The 22,112-nt window shown below is 35.7% G+C and overlaps 1 pseudogene; it reads left to right on the plus strand.

Annotated features, from left to right (window-relative positions):
• Nucleotides 1–367: 367 nt before the first annotated feature.
• On the plus strand, nucleotides 368–494 carry LOC117285417 (annotated as a pseudogene).
• The last annotated feature ends 21,618 nt before the right edge of the window (nucleotides 495–22,112 follow it).

Genomic DNA, 22,112 nt, shown 5'->3' on the forward strand with positions numbered 1-22,112 from the left:
GACAGTAAACTGAAGCCACACCGTGCACCCAGCTGAATTGAAAATTTTAAATGTAGAACAGGATCTTTTCTGTACTACTATAGAAGATTCTCACTGTAGAAGGGACAAAGGTAGATAATGAATTCAATAGGATACTTTCTGAGTGATTACAATGAAAGAACAAGACTTACTAGCTGAGAAAATGTGGCCAGAAAGGTAAAAAGACACAGAGTGGTCTCAATGAAGTTAAAGGACAAATCTGAAGCTGGGTGTGGTGGTGCACACCTATGATTCCCACACCCTGGAAGAATGAGGCAGAAGTTCAAGCCTAGTCTGGGCAACTTAACAAGACTTCATTTGTTTGTTTGTTTCAAAAGAGTTAAGTTTGAGCTTTGTGCAGTGGCAGTATCATAGCCAATGAGGTTTATCCGAGGCGTGATTATTGCTAAATGGAGTAAGTCTGAATAAGAGTGTTAAGTTAGTCAGAATGGAAAATCTCAGAGTGAGCAGATTCAGTTAACTAATGATCAGGCTGAAAGTATAACCAAAGAAATACACCAAGGATAGGAGATAAAAGAAGGAACTGGAAGGCCAGTATAAAATGTGTGAGTTGTCCAACATGATGATGACGACTCAAAGTGATCAGCGAAGAGAGACTGTGAGCGAGGTGCGTAAAGTCTTAAAAGAATACTAGGGAACTATCTGGTTCAGGTTTACCAACAATAAAAAAATAACAAGGTGTAATACACTGTCACAAGCCCCCAAAGAAAACAGGCTGCAGGCAACAATGATGGACCAAGTCACTAAAGCCAGAGTTGGTGCATTATGGAAAAATAAACATTCCTTACTCAAAGGACAAAGAAATTATGGCACTTCAGTGAAAAAGAAAAGGTGGAGAAAGTGGGAATAAAGTGAGCACAAAAGGGAAGGCATTCTAAATGGTACAGAGAAGAGGCAGCCCAGGTATTATTAAATGGAGCCCGGAAAGTGTAGACTCTGGAAAGGCTCATTACTGGAGGGGCTTAGGCTCTCGGATATGCCGAAAGGAGACTGGAATTGCTAAAATAGAGATAAAAGTAACACAGACTTATATTTAAAATGGTAATTTTTGCAAAGCTGTTTGGTTTAGAACAGACATCCCTACAGTTATAGTTCAAAGCAATAAAAAGAAATGCTGGTCAAAAGTCATCAAGCAAGGCATGTTTGTTTATTAAGGGTACATCCCCGAAATGGAAAGTCACTACTGATGAAGCCCTGATTCTCTGTATCTAATAACAGAAAGAAGCTGTACATTCTAATCTCCAAATACATGAAACCAACTAATAAACTTATTACAAAAAGCTGCCCAACAAATTAACTGTATTTGAAACACACTAGCAGAATATGCAAACAAATTCAAACTAACAAATCCTTTAATAAGCAAATCATTTTAAATAATAAATCATCTCAAATGTGTTCACTTCATCAAGTCAAAGAAATGAAAGAAATAGAGAAAAACCTACCTAATGTTACTGCTTTGGACAGACTGGCTGGATCTTTTGTCTTTTCAGTATTCCTATCTTCACTGAAATTCACTTGCGCTCAGTATTCAACTTGTTCAGAATGATCAGTTCATTATAATAGAACCCAAATTTTCTCATATCTAATCCAACATGCTTTCCATTGCATCAAGGTGCCTCTTTTTATTAAAAAATAACTTAAGGACATATCTAAGCCAAATCATTAACAGCGGTAAGCACCAACAGCATTCACAAAAATTACCTATGCTGCTACATCAAAACTTTTGTTAGTATTAAGCTACCATGTTCAGCATAACATTGATTTTAAACACTGGTAAATGTGTTAGCAAAGAACCACAAACTATACTGAAACCCCAGAGAAATGCTATTTATATAGTTTATGTCAGCTTATCTGCTCTGCATGTTTTTTATTTGACATATTCAAAGAATCCTAAAAGAAAATAAACATTCTGGAATAGACAACCCCTTTTCACAGACACCACACCTCAGAAAACCATGTGAACTTGCACAATTGACTAGTAAAACAGAGCTAAATCATGCATTCTTAAGGTGGGTGAGGTGGCTTCTAGGGAGGCAAAATGGTTCTTGAGAGAGCAGGGAGGGAGAAAAAGCTGATGATAAATGAAGCAAATAGGTAGGGAAATGAGGAATAAGAAAAATGAATGTAGAGCCAGGGGTTTAGCTCAGTGTTTACGCCTCCTGCCTTGCAAGTACAAGGACCCGAGTTCAATCCCCGGTACAAAAGAAAAGAAAAGAAAGTCAGACGGAAAGACGTAAAAAGGCTCCTTGGAGGATGACAGTAGGGAAAAAAATGGCTGAGAAATACTGGGTTTAAATATTAGTTTTCATACCAATACATTAATAATTATCTCAAAGAAAATACGTATTTCCTCTTTCTTCCCTATTTGATCAAGTCTACTACTGCCTCAACGATCATTATAAAATTGATTATCATGCATTAAATACCAGAAATACACTTCTTTATTTCTTTACCCTACTTCCCTTTATCTATACATTTTTCACTTCTCCATAGCATCAATACTACACAATATGCTAATTGATCATGAAGTTTTTAGTTCATTCATTAATTATTCGCAGAATGCCAGTTATTTGCCATTGCTAGTGGTTTTTTCATGAGCTTTATTCAATATTATTTCTCACTGAACTATAATGATGTAAGATGATACAGACCAGTTCTAAAAAATATATTAAATCCTATGATCTGCATGAAATAGGCAGGATACAAGTTCTGAAGGCATGTTGTTTCAAAAGCTAAGCATGTAGAATTAGGGACCCCATACACACACACACACACACACACACACTCACACACACCAAGTACTGGAAAATATTGAGTTTGGTAAAGGGGAACTATATATGCATTAAATAATGCAAGTCACAAATGTAACAGACAATGATCTTCAAATTTTCCTTTTGGTTAGGCTTACTGTCATTGTGAGCGTATGGCCTGTAAGTAATTTCTAACTATTCCTAGCAGGAACATCCTTTTTTCTTTTCTTTTCTTTTCTTCTATTTCCTCTCTCTTCTCCTCTATTTCCCCTCTCTCCTTGTACTAGGGATCTCTCATGCTTGGTGAATGTTAGGCAAGCACTACCCAACAGCCAAGAATATTCTTTTATGGTTGTTTGTTTCTTTAGACAGGATCATCATGGTTATTCTGGGCTGGGCTCAAACTCACCAGCCTCCTGCCTCACCCTTCTCCAAGTGCTGGATTACAGGTATGTGCCACTGTGCCTAGCAAGAAGATGTCTTTTTAATGTTTCTTAAAATAATATATCATACAATAACTGAGCACAAGGCTGGGGATTTAGTTCAGTGGTGCTGCTGCTGGCCTCACAAGCACAAGGTCCCCAGTTCAATCCCCGATATCAAAAAGTAAAACAACAAAAAACAATAATAAGGATAATTGAGACCTTTTGGCCGAAAGCTACTGTGAATTCACTACAGTGTTAATCAAAAGGGCATCTGCATATATTTGAAAAACAGAACTATATACGCATTAAATAATGTATTCCATTTATACACAGAAGTCAGTAATTTTTGGTAGAGCCAAGGACCAGATGCTCTCAGGAACTAAAAGTCTTTAGGTCAGGTATACAGGAATTTACTGGAACAGTATCTTTTTGTTTCAATGACTCGCATACACATAACTCTATGTCTATCTGACATTTTCCTTGCATTCCAGTAAAAACTTCATGTTTGACTTTGTGCCCAGGGATCAACTCTACCATTTATTGACGGCCTATAAAACTTAACTGTCACAGAAATTTTTGTTTCTATGCAAACACTTCTGTGAAATCTTTATTTTCTCCATCCTCCTTTCTGTATCGTCTTAAATCTCCTTTTCCAAGGATCTCCTTATAATATTGTTTCTATTTCAGAAATGATTTTTCCCTGCATCATGTTGAAGATGCCAAATTATTTAATTAAAAATGTTGACTCTAATAAGCTTCAGAAGTATTTTTCTAAGTGTGCAGATTAGTGTTCCTTTTCCTCTATTCTGTAATTTTTTTTCTAAAATATTTTCTTTGCCAGCTCCATCCCTTTTCACATTTGACAATCAGAAACATTTTTAGTCCAAGATGTTTAAAATGACCTTGGCCCTAATCTATTCAGTTAAATATTGGTCAAATCCTTCTAAATTGTATATAGGCAGGAAGCTGTTCTTAGTACAACTGACACCGTCTAGAAAGCTTCTATCTCTGTAACTCTACTACAATACAACCAGAATACTTTCATTGTCACAGTTCATGTTGCCTGAACAAATGAATTATGTAATAAACACATTCCCACAACACAGGACATAAAAAAATGCCTAAAAATATTACTTCTTTCCACTGATTTTCTAAAATATGTAGTCTTCAAAGAGGAAGAAAGGCAAAGAAGCCTAGGTTAACCCCCACTGTTTCTTCAAGTAGCAACCATGCAGCAGATAAAGTTGCCTAGTTTTCCAATTGGTACAGACTTTGCATTACTGCCAGGAATCACACGTTAAAGAGCTGTTTAAAAGAGATTTTAGTAAGCAAGTGTGATCACTGGTGAAAAGGCACCATACTGTACCAATTTTGCTATCCGTATACTTCAAAGTGATTTTTAAACACTGAAAATTTCTCCCAAATTGACAAATGGTTCATCACAAATTAAGCACTACAGGGAGAATATAGGAGAGTTGAGGTATGTGGTAGAACCTTGATTAATACCAGATAAATTCAGGTCCATGTCAGAAACATTGAAGAACATTAACTATAAAAATAATTGGATTATGATCAATTTACAAATACAATGCCAATGTTTAAATTTTACACACAAATGTATCAATGGACCTTATACACAAAAACACACTGCTTTTCAAGTACTAGCAGTGAGTGTTTTTATATAAACACAATTAAGAAGAGCAGGGTCCAGGATTTAGCTCAGTGGCACAGCATCAGCCTTGCAAGCGCAGGGTCCTGAGCTCAATCCACATTTCAAGAAAAAAAAAAAGAGCATTGAATGACAAAACCACAAGACACCCATGTACTAAAGATCAATATATAGTACAGACTAATATCTGCCTTAAAGATTCTAAGTCTTCTAATAATTAAAATATAATTTATATTAACTTTTCAAAAATGAGTACATCTAATATTGCGCTTGCAAGGCAGGCAGTGGAACCACCGAGGTAAATCCCCAGCCCTAACATTAAAATTTGCATTTCATGAATTTAAAGCAAATATATCACCAAATATGTGACTAGTAACATCTTGAGTCAAGCTGCATCCTATTTCTCTTAAGCAGTTCCTGACTCTTCAAACTGCCTAAAAAACTAGTTATGTACAACTGCCAACTTAAGTTAATAATAGCAAACCATACTCCTGTGAAACCACAAGACTGTCAGGTGACAAAAACAAGAAGTCTGAATTTAACTCAAATAAAAGCCTCTCCATATTGAAATGTAAAAAAGCTTAATCCTATCAATAAGGGACTGGAGCCTTTAAGAAATCTGCTGCCCATAACATCTATTTTTGTAAAAGGCTTCACCTATCCAGTCCTACAGTTCCACAAGTTACATCCTGCTTTTTTGTTTTACTGTAGAGTCAGATTTTTACAGAAGCAAATCATGACTGTTTTAATTCTTTTACCTCTTCTACTAAAAGCACGTGCCCAAGGTAAAATCTTGAGCACAGGAGGGCACAGGCAACCACTAGGAACCCAGAGCTTCAACAATCCACAGCTGTAAGAAACTTAAAGGTTCATTAAGCAAGAAACAAAACAGAGTAACTTCATCTCAACTTCCGTGTCTGTGGGTGCTTCTAAAATTAGCACAAGGATGTTTTATCTCTTCAATCCTGAAAACAGTACATCAAATGTATTAAGAATTCAGTATTTTGTAATTCATTACTAGTTACTTCTCTATTCAAACTACTATATGTAGTGTAGTGTTGTCTTATTATAAGAACTTAAATTTTCATTACTTTAACTTTATTTAATTCTAATAATCCTTGTTTTTGGTGAGATGTATAAAATTTACTACAATGGGTCCATACCACATCACCAGTTTATTAAACAAAATTTTTAAAAATCCGTCTTTGACTGCTTAGGTTAGAAGCCTGCATGTAGAACCAGAAGTAAAATGTAAACTGAGGGCTTTTACAACATCTTGTCTAGTAGGACAACAAAATGTTTCATACCTACAATCTTTGATATAAAATATCTGAAGCAATTTACAGATTTACCTTAAACGTGGTTTTAAAATGTCTTAAAGCCAAAGACTGTTTCATATTTATATCCTTACTGAATCCCTGGCACAGTGCTAGTCTCTTCATATTCATTACCTCCAATTTCTATAACCACCCTGGAAGCAATCATATGTTTGTTTTACACAGAAACACATCTGTGGTGCTCATATGTGAGAGACCCGTGATGCAAACTTGGGTTTAATTTAATCATCCACAGTACAAGCATGTGTACTTCACTATTAAATGTATTAAGTGGGGAAAAACAAGGCAACTAAAATGCCCATCAATAGGGGATTTGATAAATAGAATTGTAGTACATTCACTCACTGTGGTACCCATCCATACAAAAAAATAATGTGCAGGCTTTTAAAAGAATGTGGGCTGTTTGTAAAGACCTCTAAAGTAATTACTATGCAAGGAAAAGGTTCAAAATAATGCATATCTTCGATATGAAGGCAAAAAGATTAATATGATTTGTGTACAGTTTTTATTATGTTTTCATTATTATATTTTCGGTTATTACTATTATTATTATAGTTATATTTCCAGTACTGGGGGATCAAGCCCAGGGTTTCACACACAGTAGGCAATCACTCTGCCAGTAGGTTACATTCCCAGCCCTTAACATTTTCAAACAAGAGAAGTAGGAAACTTAATACAAAGATTTAAAACTATTAAAAGAAGTGACCTCAAGGAAATGAAACTGGGATTGGAGAAAGAAGGGGAGACATTTATACTTACTGTATTATGTGCTTGTATGCCTTAGTTTGCTAATAAAACTTTTAATTAATCCCAATAATCACTTCTTTGATTTCCCAGGTTCTGGATACACTCTCTTCAGAGGAATACAAAACAACTTAATAACTCTCTTACTCTTAAGGAGGAAGGTGATCTGTTTTTTCCACTGGAAGGTTTCCAGATAATGAAGAATAGGCCAGAAAAAAGTTTGACAGCTACAAGCTTGAGTATAAGAGTAGGTGCCACATATCTAAGAAACAATGGAACAACAAAATATTCCAAAACAGAAAAGCCAAAAGTTAAATTAATTAGAAGTTTATTTCTCTGTCAACCTCCTCAGCTTCTTTTCAAATCAAAAATCTAAAATCCACCAAGTCCTACTGCTTCTATCTCTTAAGCATCTTGAGTTAGACTACCACCACATCCATACTGCCACCATCTTAAGTCTAAGCCTGTCTCCCTCCTCTGGCTTTCTTCCAATTTATTCTCCACACTCTAATCAAACACTGTACCCAAAGTGGGAAAATCTTAGTTTCGTCATTTCGCCTACCTTAAATCCCTTGTCAATACCACACTGCTCTCAGGATAGGTCCTAACTTTTTTAGTAGACATGGCCTTGACTACCTTCTCCCCTGCCTGGGTCTAATCTTTTCACCACAAACCTCCACTATTTTGCCTCTGGCCTACATACTTTGTTGTCCTTCCCTTCTTGGACTGGATTCATATCTCAGGTCTCAGTTTACATGTTACTTCAAAGAAGAAGCCTTCCTAATTTGGGAGAGGGGAAAGAGTAAGAGGGAGGGAGGGAGACGGAGAGACTGTCATCCAACCCTCTGTATATCCACTATTCTGGTGCTTAACAGATTATTTCATAATCACTTATTTATTGTCTCCATTCTTATCAGACCATAACCCCTGTGTGGACTCTTAGTACAAAGCTGTAATTCTAGTCTCTAGCACCATAGCTGGCATTCAGTAGCCTCTCATTAAGTGGAATCTAATTTTTGAATGAACACTGATGAAATCTCAAGATCAGTTAAAACAATATACTAAAGAGGATTTTAGTATTCTTTATGACAGTGAGACAAATATTTTCTCAAGTTTTCATGTACATTTTGAGGTATATGCAGCACTACATTCAGGAGTCCCACCCACTCTTTTTTGGGGGAGGGTACCAGGGATTGAACTTGGGATCTTGCACTTACAAGGCAGGTGGCAGAACCTCTGAGCTAAATCCCCGGCCCTCCACCAACTCTTTAACAGTGAGAATAGTCTCTATAAATTCTTATAATACAAACTCATTATATAATCCTTTTTTATCTTCGGCAAAGTTAAAGGAGGGTAAATTATAAATAAAAGGGAGATTTTATGGGTACTACCAGAACTTTTAATTTTAAATGTCCTCTTCTTCCTTTAACTTTCCCTCTCACTGCTGATCACATTTAAAGATATAAATCCTTTTTAAAGCACTTTTGAAATATGTGAATCTCATGGGACCTGGCCTTCAACCTGCTTTGGTACCTTATATAACATTTAAGCTTAAATCTCTCTTCACACTCATAAAATGGTTTATAAAACTTAATTCTTCTACCAAATTTAATCACAGAGTCATTGTGAGAATCAAAAGTGATAATATCCATGAAGCAACCTGTAAACTGTTATTTGTGGCCTTGTCTACTTCAGAGACAGGGCATCCATTCTGTTAGAAACCTGGAAAAAACAGCAAGAATAAAGCCAGAGAATATGTGTCTAGAATAGAATTAACAATGACAGAGCTAAGACTTAAGACTTCAGAGAAGCCTGCTTCCAAGACTGACCTTTGGCTGGCATCCAGGAGTTTGATAAACAGTTCTTTACATGAAATATTCTCTAAGTGACAAGTATAGCTTACTGTGACTAAATTGTACAAACAATGTGGTTTATGTTGAATACCTATGTTTCCTCTAAGAGTGTAAATTAAGGTATGTGCTACTCAGAGGTACCAATGTACCAATCCCAATAAAAATTCTGGAACTAGGACTGTAATTGAAACTACCAAATGTTCCCTAGAGTTTCATTTCTCCCTTTCTTCTTCTTAGTAATAGAACTACCAGGCTTTTCAAAAGTACACATTTACCTAGCTATAGACTACATTCCCCATATCTCTCACACATCTAGGTGGAGGTCTATTACTAAATTCAAACTAATAGGAATACAAAACAAATTGGCATGTGTAAATTGTAGGTCATCTTCTTAAAGACAAACTGAGTTTCCTTTTTTTCTCCTTACCTCATTCTGAGATCTGGGAAACAGCAAGAACTAAAGTAAGTAACCCTTTTGGACTCAAAAATGGAAGCCATCTGTTCAAGATGACAAGAGATATCCTAACTGACTTACTAGTTTAAATCACTACATGACTGGGCCGGGGATTTAGCTCAGTGGTTCCCCTGCCTGCCTTGCGGAACAGAAGGTCCCAAGTTCAATCCGTGGTATCAACAATAACAACAAAGAAATGCAAATCCTAAATCACAGCACGATTTTATGTAACTGTACTGTCTTCCTGCCAAAGACTACTCATCTACAGTTTTTTACTCTTTTAGGAGGAAAGAATAATTTTGTATCTTACTTTACTGGCTGTAATCTGTTCTACCGTAATACACAGTTACACAAGTGTGGGCTTGAGTCTTCTCTGGTAAGTTACTTTCCCTTTCTGAAGTCAGAAACCATAAAAGGCCACTTTCAACTCTAAATTCATGGTAAGAATACCCTCTGATTCTTGTCAAACTAAACTTAAAAAATTTTAATATTTGTTGTTTAACCCACTATGGCCAAAATATATGCCTGTACGCTTGCCTGCCTGCCTTTCTCATTTCCTCTTCCTTCCCCTTCCTTCTTTACTTCCTGTCTCCCCCGCCCCTTTCTTTCTTTCTTTCTTTTTCTTTGAGACGGGGTCTTGCTATGTAGTTTAGGCTTGTCTTGAACTCAAGTAATTTTTTATATTCTTTTCAAGTACATATATTCTTTTTTAAGTACATATATTCTGAAAAAGTGACCTCATGCTAATTTACAAAAGAAGTCTTATCAAAATTTAAAAAGCATCATACAAATCATTTTCTCTGACATCAGTACAATCATGCATAATATAAGGACATTTCAGTCAACACTGAACTGTATATGTAACAGTGAACTCTGAAGATAATGGAGCTGAAATTTTTCAATCTGACTGAAAAATTTCAATCTCAACTGCATTGTAGCCAATGCAATGTGATAGTGCAACACATTATTCAGATGTTTGTAGTGAAGCTGGAATAAACAATATTACTATGCTGTAGTGTTCTACAAAAGTGTAGCGCTTGTAATTATTTATAGAATCATAATACTTAATAATGCTAATAAAAGTGACTATATTACTGGTTTATGTATTTACTATATTGTATTTTATCATCCTTTAGAACACCCCTACTTGTTTTAAAAAGTTTTCTGTAAAGTAGTATGTAGTAGCAGCCTTCTACTTGCTTACAGCATCTCTTAACTGCATCAAGGGGCCATACCAAGTGACTGATGCATAGCACATAGGTTTATATAAGGACACCTGTGTTTATATAACAATGTGTTTTTTCAGATGGTTTCCCATCTTTACATGTGCATGACTGCACATCATAGCAGATTTCTTAGGAGTATAAATTTACAAAATAAGCTTCACTTTTATGAACAGGCACTTATTTGACATAGTTCTAGATACTTATTACAAGTGTATAAATCTTAAACACATAAATTCATATAAACATACTTTATGAGAATGAAAACAGTAACTAGTGGTCTAAAAGCAGACACACATATATGTATATAAAAGACACATATTTCTCACTTATCAGTTGTAATGGTGAATGTTACTAATTTTAAAGTAACACCAGTTATTTCATGCAATTGTTACAATTACTTAAAGGTACCTAATATTTACTAAGCTTTTAGCGTAACACCTAGAACACAAAACACAATGAAAGGTGTTCATGTTCTCTCTCTACCTACCCCCCCACTTTTTTTTTTTGGTATCGGGGATTGAACTTGGGTCCTTGTGCTTACAAGGCAGGTGGGAGAACCACTGAGTAAATCTTCGGCCTCTCTATGCATTTTTTAAGGTGGTTAACTGTTAACTGCATTTTCCTGAATGGCCACACCTGTATTAGTTACTTACCTTGTGCCAATCACAAATCTAAGATTAACACATTCACAAGGGGGTCATAATTTGTATGTCTCACTGCTAGGTGACTTGAACTACCAGTAGTACATGCATGATTGTCCCATCAGGTGGCTTTTATTAATTTTTCTAGTAAAAAGACGGATAAAGTGATTAGTTTCATTTGTACCATCAGTGGTACAAAGCCACCTGGAAGTAAAAGTCACTCAAATACCACTGGTGGTTCAAGCCAGCAGGAACATATCCTCTATTTATTTATTCTATGCTATGGAAATACTAGCTTTGCAAATATATTTTTGTGGGAATCATTCCCGCCCCCACCCCGGTAGCAGGGATTGAACTCAGGAACTTGCTCTTGCAAGGCAGGCACATTGCCACTGTGCTAAATCCCCAGTCCCTTGCAAATATGTTTTTCTCATAAAAGTAAAAAATGGCTTTTATAGAATTAAAAGCAGCCATTTCAGGCCTAGTAGAGCCTATAATCTAATTATAAAAATACAAAAAAATGAGAAAAATAATAATCATTACATAATCAAATAACATGAAATATATCTTAGAATATTACATATATATTATATATCTGTATACAGACTGTATATATATTACATATTCTGTAGAATATCTGAAATTCTGTAGAAATTTCAATGTTTGAAGCAGTAGCATAATATGGGGAGATAGCATTGACTAGGACTCACAAGATGACAGTTAAATATAGGCAGCAAGTTCAAGAGTGATAAAACTCAAGGGCTGTGCTCAGATTTCAAAAATAAGAATGGAAAAATAAAGCTCATTCACTGAAATTATCAGACACGAGAATGACAAAAATTTCACGTAAGGAAAAAAAAAAACACCTCAACAAAGAATTGCATAGAGTATTTAGGTGCCGCTGCCTGCCATGAACACACACAAAGTTCTGAATTTGATCCCCAGTACTAAAAAACAAACAAACAAACAAACACCAGGTAGGGCTGGGACTGTAGCTCAGTGGTACAGCACTTGCTTAGCATGCCTAAAGCCCTAGATTGAACTCATAGTACAGCAAAAACAGGACGATAAGGTGGGTGAGATGGTGGGAAACCCAAAGAGACATTCTGAAAACAGGAGAAAAATGGTATGGTAAATTAAAAAAAAAAAATGCTCATTATCAGTAATCATCAGCAAAATGCAAATTAAAAGTACAATGAGCTATCACCTCACACCCATTAAAACAGATATTATCAAAGACAAAAGATATGTGGTAAGATACAAAAGGGAACTTTGTACACTATGAGTGAGAATGCAAACTAGTAACTGATAGAAAACAATGTGTGGGTTCCTCAAAAAATTAAATATAGAGCTACCATATGTTCCAGAAACCCCATTTCTGAGTACAGACCAAAAAGAAAGGAAAAAATTTTGAATGTTGAGGAGACCTCTATACTCTTATGTTCTCTGTACCCCAAAATACCCATCATCAATGGATGAGTGGACAAAGAAAATGTGGTCTACATATATAATAGTGTAGTATTCAGTCTTTAAAAAGAAATTCTGTTAAGACAATAGAGATAAAAATTGAGGATATTATGCTAAGTGAAATAAGCCAGACACACAGAAAAAAATCTCACATGTGGAATCAAAAAAGTTGAACCCACAGAAGCAGAGACTAGAATGGTGGTAACAAAAGTAAGAAAAATGAGACGGTGGTCAAAAGGCACAAAGTTTCAGTTACAATGAATGGTAGCATGTTGACTATATGTGTATATACTTTAAAGTGCCTAAAAAGTAGATTTTAAGGGCTCTCTGAACACGCACACACATGCACACACACACACAGAAACTCAAACGGTTAAGTAATGTAAGGAGACAGCATCTGAATCAACTTAATCATTCTAGTTTGTACATGTATCAAAACATCACACTGTATACCATAAATATGTAAATTTATATCACTTTTAAAATACATTTTTAACAACAGTCACAAAAGTAAGAAATTAAATAATTTGATATTATAATTATGCTCACATACTTCAGGGATATCAAAATGAAGACGTCCCCAAGGAAGCTAAAATGTGCACCTGGATATATCTCAATTCTTGAGTTGTAATTTGACAGATTCTACCATAAAATCCGATTTTTTCTCTTTCTCTATGAGAACTTGGCTTCCAAGATAAACCCATTAACAGATTTTTACTTCAAACTTCAATCTCATATTTTGGTTGCAGAGGCAATGAAAAACTGAAAAAAATATGCAAATTACCTAATATCCTTTTTAAACGGTAGCTTGCCTTTAAGTTTAACTTCCAACAAATAAAAGTAAATTTTAAAAACAATCCATTTTCTGTTTTGTATTTCATATATTTAATAATAAACCTGAACATTAGTATTCTAAATTGTCTTTTAATCTACAAAATACTTTTGGACTGAATAAAGTGAAGAGGTCACCCAAAGTAAAGCAAACATTGCTCATATACTTAATCATCACAATAAGTTATTCTGAATACCCAAAAAGAGAAAAATTAAAAGGTTTCATTTTTAAATACTGTTATCAGTCTAAAGTAGATATCTGAAAACTCAGATATTGTCTAAAATACAGAAATAGGTTTTAAAGAGGTCTTTGTGCCATGGGCTATTGGGAGAAGGCTTTACACATAAGAATTGAAATATATTAATTCAGAGTCACAGTGGTGATTCCACAGACATAATAAAAACAACAACTTGGAAAATTAAATACTGTATTATGTCAGAAGCGCCATTAAGTTATTGAACCTAAAAAAGTTTAGCTAATCATTTAAATTAAAATAAATTCTTAAAATAAACAAAATATAAATGCCTGAAGGATGCATGATTTCCATTTCTCATAATGATTCTAAAGACCAGGACACCTCATGATATTAGACACAGATAGAGTTGTTTTTATGCTTGAAGTTCTTTGGTCCCGACTCATTCTCAACTTATCTTCTAGGAATGTAACGCTTCATCAGATCATTCCACTGTGGCAAAACTACGAATGATTCCTTATTTGCTTTCATATAGATGCTAATAAACTTTCTAAGATAATCATTCATCATCCTTACAATCATTAAAACAAGGCCCAATCACACCACTTTCCTTGTACCTTAAAGCAAAAGATGCTCACCCTATGTCTACAGAGTGTCAGAGTGTACTTCATCCCTCCTGCTCTCCTGCTCAACCCCACCTCTGAACTGGGGACTGCAGCCAGGGCATTCACGCTGAGATGCATTAGCAGCCTGCCTCCCCTAAACCCCTTTTTCATTTTGAGACAGGGTCTCACTAAATTGCTCAGGCTGCACTCTATCTTGTGATCTTTCTGTCTAAATCTCCCCAAGAGCTGGTTTTACAGGCATGCACTACCATGTCCAGTCTCTTTACATTCCATTAAATCTATGTACATAAAACACCATCATCTGGTACTCTATTATCTGATATCTCCATCATATCCGATTTCCAACAAATTAGCATCTCTTGGCTAGTTGTATAAATTGTTGTGTTTTTTAAAAATCTTCACACATTTAAAAGAGCAAAAATAAGCTACTGACATGTGCAATAACATGAAGGAATCTCAAAAGCATTTACAGTGAAAGAATCTAGTCTAAAAGGCTACATGGTATGTGACTTCTAGAACAGGCAAACCTATAGAGATAAAAACCAGATTAAGTCATTGCCAGAAGATGGGTGTAAGGGAGGAGAATCATTACAAATGGAGTACAAAGGAATTTTTTCTTTACAAGAGTCTCACTATGTATTCAGGCTGCCCTTGAACTCACTATGTAGCCCAGGCTGGTTTTGAATTCACAAGGATCTTCCTGCCTCAGCCTTCTGAGTGCTGAGATTATAGGCATGTACCACCACACCTGGCTCCAAAGGAACTTTTTGAGATAATGAAAATGTTCTGCATCTCAACTGTGATGTACATGACAACACATCTGTCAAACTCATCAAGCTGCAAACCTAAAAAAGAGTGCACATAAATTATATCTCAAAATTAACTGAACACACACACACACACACACACCCTTCACAGACGACTATAATGATCTAAAGATAACTGATCTAAAGAGTAAGATTTCAAAATACCTCTAGCCCTGACTACCCATTAAGAAAGCCCTCCACCTAAATCTCAAGCTACTTCCAACTTAAATGTACAGCTAAACATTTTCTCCACCATACCTACTACCTACTGGCTTTATTCCCGCCTATATTCTTTACTTTGTTAAATAGCATTGTCATCTGGCACTACCATGCCACATGCCACATCTCCCAACAGAATCGGTCCAGGTCACAACTGCTAATACTTCCTAGTAAGTCAAACGCTGAATCCTCTTAAGACAAGGCTCCTCCTTTCCCATCACTGAGCTACTGTCATGATCCTGCTCCTGCCTTCTCTAGCGTGTAACAAGTCCAACAGTGCTCTGGATGGTACTTCCAATTTTTCTCCACTCTGTTACTCTGAGATAACTAAAAACAAAAAGACGACCATACTGTACCATGACTAGTTCCCTTCTGCCTAGTAAAAACAAAACTATCTCTAAAATTTAGCACCAGCATTATCCCAATCTCTCATTTCCTGCCATCTCCTTATATGCATAACTTGACACTTTCACCAAGCTTGTCACATCCCTTTCCAAAAGCCCTGCTAGAGCTAAATTTAAGTATAGCTCAATGCCATCTCCTCTAGCAGAAGCAGAGGAACCACTAAACAGCATGATACAGTCTCCCAGAATGATTTAGATAACTCAATTAGAGCACATTATAGCTATCCACTTAATATTTAGTAGGCACTGTGGGATCATGAAAATGCAAAGGTAAGTGAGACAAACTCCCTGCTCAGATTTCAACTATACGGCTATCAGTCTCACAGCCTAAACTAAGAGGTCCAAGAACAAGGATTCTTGATGTGGAGTCCACTTTCCTGCAAGTATCTTAAGTTCAGGGTGTCAATGAACCTGGATAAGAAAAATTCTATTTTACTTTTTCACTAGCCTCCAACTACAATTTAGCATTTCCTCCCACATGAAGGCAACAAACTCCAGTGGAACTTGCAGTTCTACAACTATTGTCACCAAGAGGAATCAGTGTTTCATCACACTAATTTAATGCAGATATCCAGAAAATTATTTATGTTCATCAATACTGAAAACTCCGGTACTGATTAGAGCCACCCCAAGTCTTAGTGAGTTAATAATGTAGTGCTATATCACAAATGTTGTATTTTAGAATTATTTCAATGAATTTCCTTTATAATTCTGTGTATTCCATTTAAGTATTTATGAAAAATTTTGAGAAGGAGTATTTACCAGACTGTCTTAGCAGGACTTGGCAGGAAAGATAAGTAAGAACACCACTCAGGCTACGATTCCACAGAGGAGAATAAGTGACCAGTAGTCAAGCGTCAAATGGGATATGAGATGCTGAAGGAAGACTGGTAATTTGGAACGCTCACAAAACAAAACAAAACAAAACAAAAACTAAACTGACTGATTCACTGATGCAGGTAGACAGGCTGGGGACTGAGCTTAGGGTCTTGGATACGCTAAGCAAAGCACTCCACCAAGAGCACTCTGGAGCTACAGCTCTAGTCCAAGATTTATTCTTAAAACAGCATCTTAGTAAGATTTGGGGCGGGGGGGTACTGGGGATCAAACTCAGGACCTTACACTTGCAAGGCAGGCACTGTGCCACTGAGCTAAATCCCTGGCCCGAGTTCTGTGAAATTTTTAAAAATTCACTCATAAAAGTTGTTATAAAAGAGTTATTAGGTGAACTCACAAAGCTCACTCCCAATATAAAATGAAGTAATCCCAATGGTTCAATCTACATGTTGAAGGAGAAAAGCAAGGTGAAACAGCTGTTAAATACCAAGAAAATAATAGACAAATAAAAGTATGAATAATATGATTGCTGGATACTTGAACATGCTTAAAGTTACTCTAATACTTAGTATGCATCTGGAATATTTGAAGAAACACAGCCATTAGACTTGAGATTCCCAGCCAGGCATCGTGGCACACGCCTGTAATTCCAGCACTCCGGAGGCTGAGGCAGGAGGATCTCTGCGAGTTTGAGACCAGCCTGAGCTACACAGTGAGTTCCAGGGCAGTCTGAACTAAAAACTGAGACTCTGTCTCAAAAAAAAGAAAAAGAAAAATCCTTGTACTTCCTCGAAAAACAAGCTCTTAAGAGGAAGGAGCCTGGAAAGCTTCTATAACTAGACACATAATACTGATATATGTCTTCTTGTGCTCTTTCAGTAAATTCTGAGGGTTACAAAATACCTTTCATTATTTTGTAATTTATTAAGGTTAGGCAGCTTTTATAAGTATCATCTGAACAAATGAGTGTGTTTTCATGCAATACTTATTACTTCTGTATTATTCTGTATTTCTGAAATACATACAAATGGATTCAGCCTAATAAGTTGCCAGTTTCTCAGAAGTTTATATATGTACAAGTACAAATAATTCTAAACAAAGCAAGAGTCTAATGTATGGTTAAGTTACAGTGGAACATTAGTGCTTGTTTAGTATCTAGTTTCCAGTTCCAAACTACTATAAATAAGATATGAGACAGCAAACAAACCTACGTAATACCAACTGGTACTAGAAGACAACGGTGCTTTTTTTTTTCCTGGCAAACAGTTATTTTATTGTGCATGCTATGTTTTCAGACAGCTGAATAATCTTTCCTCTAAGTTTTAAAATTAACATATAAATATATCAATATGTATTCAACTAAACATTGTGGCAGGAAGAAAATATAAATTCTCAAAGAACACTTTATAAACAAAATAAAATAAGAAATGGTTCATTTCAAAATAACATTTCTATGTAATCAATGATCATATAATTTCATGACACACATATCTCAAGACAGCATTCTTGGTAGTAACCTCCACTCTCCAGGTTAAGTGAAAAATCTTATGCCAGTAATTTTAGTTTGGTTATCAAAATTAGTATAGGAAATAACGAATTTAGTAAATATTCAAGTATAAAATAGGGCTGGGGATTTAGCTCAGTGTTGGCTGGCACCTGCTTCGAAAGCACAAGGACCTAAGTTCAAACCCTGGTATCCCCCCAAAAAAATACCCTTCTCAAGTATAAAATATTTCTAATCCCCGATTTCTAAAACTTCACCTCCAATTCTAAAATTTAATTTCAGCAAAATCTATTACAAAACTTGAGAAAAAAACTTAAGGAAAATACTACTTATATTTCATGCTGTTATAAAGCTAGAGAAAAATCAGCAGTTGTCAGCAGTTAAAAGATAGGCACAGGATCTATTCAACAACAGAAGTGTAGCATAGAATATTTTAGGGCAACGGAATTGTCCATTTTCAGAGAGGGTAATTATAGGAATTTAGCTATGTGTAAAACTCACAGGACTCTAAGTACATGTGCATATATGTTCACAACAGCATCATTCACAGTAGCCAAAAGGCGGAAAACACTCCAAATGTTTGTTGGGTTTTGTGGGGGGGCACCGGGGATTGAACTCAGGGCCTTGTGCTTTGGAGGCAGGCATAGTGGAACTGAGCTAAATCCCCAGCCCCACCAAATGTTTATTAGTAAGTGAATACATACACTAAACATAATGCATTACTATTCACCTATAAAATGAAGTACAGTACTAAGACCTGCTTCAACATGAACTTTTCATATAGTATACTATGTGAAAAAAGTCAGACACAAAGGGTCAAATATTGTATTATTTCATTTATATATAAATATATGAATATCCAAAAGAGATAAATCCATAAAAAAATGCAGATTGGTGGTTGCCAGGGGATTTGAGAGGGAGGAGAAAAAGAAACTCTTGAATGAGCAAGGGGTTTTACTTTAGAAAAATGGAAATGTTGTAGAACTAGATAAAAGTGGTGGTTGCATAATACTGGATTACTAAATGCCATTGAATTATTCATTTTAAAATGGTTTATTTTTTATTTTGTGTACTTCACTCACCTCAATAAATTATAAAGTACATATACATACAAAAATCTCTCTTCAAAGGTCAGCAAACACGATGATGACACGGCAATGATGATACAGTGGTAGTGGTACGTTCTTTAAAAAAACAAGGAAGCTATGTCTGCATTTCAACATGCTTTCATTTAAGAAATAGGCAGATCAAGGGAAAGAGCTGAATGTTCACTAGGAAATAAAAAAGAAAGCCATTCCTCCATAAAACAGCCACAAACAAAAGGGGGAGAGGTCAAACGATGTACTTCAATGACAAAACTGAAAAACCATTAGAAATTACTTACTGGCACTTGGCTATGACAGCTATGTTAGGATGAAACTCACCAAGAAAGTGAATGAATGACCCTGTGTTCAGAGTCAATGAAGTACTGAACTTGGGGGGGGGGCTTGTCATCAACACAGGAAACAGCAGCCCCTGATGAGAAACCAGTTGCTCCTCATTTACCAGAGCTAAGCAATACGACAACAGGATTATAGAACATTAAAACAAAAGCCAGAATAAAAAATTTTTTTAAAAAAAGCCAGAATTCATGCCTTTACTTATTTAGCAACTGGCATCTTTTGTGTGTCACATATGAGGGAAAGCCAAAAGAGTGAAACACTTGCTCTAACTTCAAAAGTTCGAAGTTCAAATTCAAGCCTCATTAAGAACGTGAAGCAGGACCAGGGATTTAGCTCAGTGGTTCCAGCGCCTGCCTCGCAAACTCAAGGTCCTGAGTTCAATCCCTGGTACCAAAAACAACAACAACAACAAAAAAAAAAACATGAAGCAGAGCCAGGAACTTGGCTCAGTGGTTCCACCATCTGCCTCACAACGGCAAGGGCCCGAGTTTGATCCCCGGAGCAAACGAAAATTCTCTTATGTAGCTGAAAGGGTGAAAACGGATACAACTACTTTGTAAAATAATGTAGTAGAATCTAATAACACTGAACATACGTTTATCTTATGACCTATAAACTCAACCTTCAGGTAATATTTCAACAGAAATATGTACATATCTTCCCTCAAAAAAACTTGGGACAAAAATGTTCATAGCTGCATTATTCATTACAACTCCAACTAGAAATTACCTAAATATTCAACATTGGAATAGTGTACTACTGTAGTTTTCAACTAGAAATTACTTTTTGCCCCCATGGGACATTCTGTCAATATCTGACTACATTTTAAGTTGTCACAACGGGGAGGTACTATGTATCTAAACAGTAAAGTCAGGGGTGCCAGCAAACACCCCATAATGCATAGGAAGAGCTCTCACAACAAAGAATTACGCCATCCAAAATATTAACAGTACTGAGTTTGAGAAATCCTGCTCTACAGCGAAAAGAATGTGAACTATACTATATAGACTACATGGATAAAAGCATGTTGAAGGGGGAAAAAAGCAACCAGACAAGCAAAAACATATATAAACAATTCCACCTATACAAATCTCAAAATCAGGCAAAATAATTCCCTGGTGTTAGTCGGGAAAGATAATGAGGAGGTCATGAGATGGAGACCTTCAAAAAAACAGGCAATGTTCTATTTCTTTTTTCCTTTTCCTTTTTTTGGGGGTTTTTTTTTTGTTGTTGTTGTTGGTTTTTTTGAGACAGGGTCTCACTATGTAGTTGAGACTGACCTGGAACTCACTATGTAGCCCAGGCTGGTCTTGAACTCACAGCAATCCTCCTGCCTCAGCCTCCCGAGTGCTGGGATTAAAGGCATGCACCATTCCCTGCAGCCATGTTTTATTTCTTGAGCTGGGTATTAGTTACTTGGTAGTATGTACAAATTCATTGAGCTGAGTAATAGCTGTACATTTTAAGTTTTATTATTCTTCATGAAAATTTTATTCGAAAAAATCCATAGGACTGTACACTACAAAGAATTTTATGGTATGTAAAGAATTCTACACTATATGCAGTATTTTTCTACAGCAAATTAGCTATTACATTGGTAAGTATCTTTCTGAAAACATTCTCCCTTGGAATCTGATAATTACACATCCTTGCTCTGTCACTTTTACCAACTGTATTGACCATGATCAAGTTTTATTTTCCATATGTATCTTTTGGGGGGGTATTTGGATCAACATATGTGTATCTTTTTTAAAATTACAGAAGCAAGAGACTTTACTGCAAAGGGAATACAACTAACAAGTACAAATGTGAAAAATCAATCTAACATCAGTCCCTGGTGTAACCACACAACATTTTTTGTGTTACTTCTAGATCTTTTCTTATACATCAATATACTAGAGTTACCATACATATATTTACAAGGACAAGAATGTACTGCAAACTAAAACTTCTTAAACAATATATAGGAAAAATCTCTACCTAGACATACTACAACATAGAATGTTCTAATGTACATGTAACTTATATAATCAATGTCTAACTATGGACGCAATACCAACATAAACCTAAAACATAACATGCTTATCTGATTACCTTCACAAACTATTGCTCTCCAAAATTTTACTCACCAGCATATAACTAGATTTGTTTTACAAATATTTTGCCAGAGTAAACTACTTATTCAAAATTCGTCAGAGTAAATTTTAGACATTTTTATTTGTATTTTTGAATTATAAAGGTCACATATCACTCATTTTAAAATGTCTTCTGTGAATTATACTGTTTTCACCACTTGTGAAGGAAAATATAAGCTCTATTTTCCTCATGAGCAAAATTGACCTAACACCACTTACTTTATAGGACTACTAAAAGGTCAGAAGTGAAAATGAGAACTTAATCTAGGTAACTGGAGCTGTACAGATGCCCCAAAACCTTTCCTAAAACCTTGAGAATGAATTCCAGGTAGGACAACATGAGCTATTTTAGAGGCCCATGAGTGACGCTACTGCACATCCCAGGATAAGACCCACTAGAATATAAATGTCATTCCCTTGCTCACAAATTACCAAGGACGTATATTATTTTAGATACATGTAGAATCTCTGCCACTGGAGTCTAACTTTCTTGAGTTTGGAGACTCTTA

The sequence above is a fragment of the Fukomys damarensis genome, unplaced genomic scaffold, assembly GCF_012274545.1.
Source record: "Fukomys damarensis isolate Sample0158 unplaced genomic scaffold, DMR_v1.0_HiC HiC_scaffold_9, whole genome shotgun sequence".
In the NCBI taxonomy this organism is placed as follows: domain Eukaryota; kingdom Metazoa; phylum Chordata; class Mammalia; order Rodentia; family Bathyergidae; genus Fukomys; species Fukomys damarensis.